Raw genomic sequence first — 1644 nt, 5'->3', positions numbered from 1 at the left:
CCCTTCCTCCAGCGCGGCGGCCCTGCCCGGCGTCGACGTCGGCCTCGGCCCCGCGGCCCCGCTACCAGTTGCGCTGGCGGCCTACCCTCCAGGATGTAGGTCAGGTCAGGGACCGAGCCGGAGGCACCTGGCGCGCACGCGACCCGAGTATCACTCCTGCCAGTTGGGGGCGGCGGCCTCGGCGGTGACCAGACTCGCCTTGAGCTGGTTTCGGCCGCGCAGCACAGCACGCCGTTCTGCCCTTCGCGGCCGCGCGTGATACCCGCAGCACTGTCGGGCCTAGAGTAGGGCCGACGATATGCCGGGCGGCACCCCTTACCTTTACGGAGCCCTTCCCAATTTTCCTAAACCTTACTATTAAACTTCCAGCAGCCCATCCGACAGAGATGCACGACTCCTCCATCTGACAGCGGCGCGCGCTTTTGAAATATTGAGGCGAGTCTCGGTGTCATGTTTGTCCGGCGGGTCCGCGCCCTGCCGCACTGCCGCGTCGGCGGGGCGGGATGGGGTGGGTCGATTGTTTGCCGACATGCCTCGGGGCTGGTGAGCGATGGCGAGCGGCGACGAGCGATGGCGAGCGCGATGGGCGCGGGTGAAATATCACGGCCGTGGACACGCGTGGCTGGTTCACGGGGAAGCCCGGCCAGAGATCGACATTACATGCGATAAGGAATAGTGGGCCTTCAAATGAAAATGGGGCGCGGATCATACACGGGACATCGATGGGGGAGGACAGCCAACACCGCCTTCCGACAAAATCAGTGGCGCGGTCGCGGCAAGGAAATCGGTCGTTGCAACCGCGATTTGATGTGTCATGAGTAAAGACCCTAAATGAACAAGGGAGACGTCGAACACAAACTAAACTTTGTGCGAAGAAAGAAACTAGTCCTGTAACATTAAGTATCGCCCTTAATATAGTGGGGTCATGCAGAAAGTCAGTGCGTCCGTCATTCCGTCATTTGCCGTTACAAAACTGCCAAGTTCAGCCTAATGCAAGGTCTCATAGCGCCTAGATGGTAGGCAACATCTTGTCTGCCGTGCATGCGCGTACTGCGGGGTGGCCCACCCCGAGTCTCGCAGGCGCCGAGCTCTTTCTCAAAACAAGAAACTTTTTCTTGGGGGTAGAGACAGCCACAAACAAGGCACTGTCAAGAAAAAACAACAGAACAAAAGCGAAATAAATGCCAAGTCCTACAAGTGCACCTGCAGGCGGCCCCGTCACGCACCATGGTGCAGGTGGGTTGTTCACCCCCAGGGGGTCGCGTGCTGCGAGCGCGAAGGGGCCGCAGCCGCAGAAGGGCCGTCCTCGAGCCGAGCCGCCCTCGTCTCGCACCCCGATACGCGATCTCACCCTCACCCAACTTGACTCAGGGTCGAAACGCGTCGCCTCGGCGGCCGAAGAAAGGGGAGAGCAATTTGGTTCACCGGCGAGTGCAACGGAGGGGGTGGAAAGAGTGGGTGGGGGTGACACCGTGAGGGCGGACAACCGCACCCTTATGCGGGTAGGTGTGCTCGCCGCTCACTTTGCCAGATTCCCCCAACTGCCTCCGCGCTGAGGTGAGTGGCAGGGGGCGCGCTGCACGCATGGCGTTCTAATTACACTTAACAGCCGCGTCCTGCTCCCCCCCCCCCCTTCCTTCCCCC

Source organism: Frankliniella occidentalis, unplaced genomic scaffold (genome assembly GCF_000697945.3).
Source record: "Frankliniella occidentalis isolate FOCC.00 unplaced genomic scaffold, Focc_3.1 Scaffold69, whole genome shotgun sequence".
Classification (NCBI taxonomy): Eukaryota; Metazoa; Arthropoda; class Insecta; order Thysanoptera; family Thripidae; genus Frankliniella; species Frankliniella occidentalis.
This window is presented reverse-complemented; position numbering follows the sequence as displayed.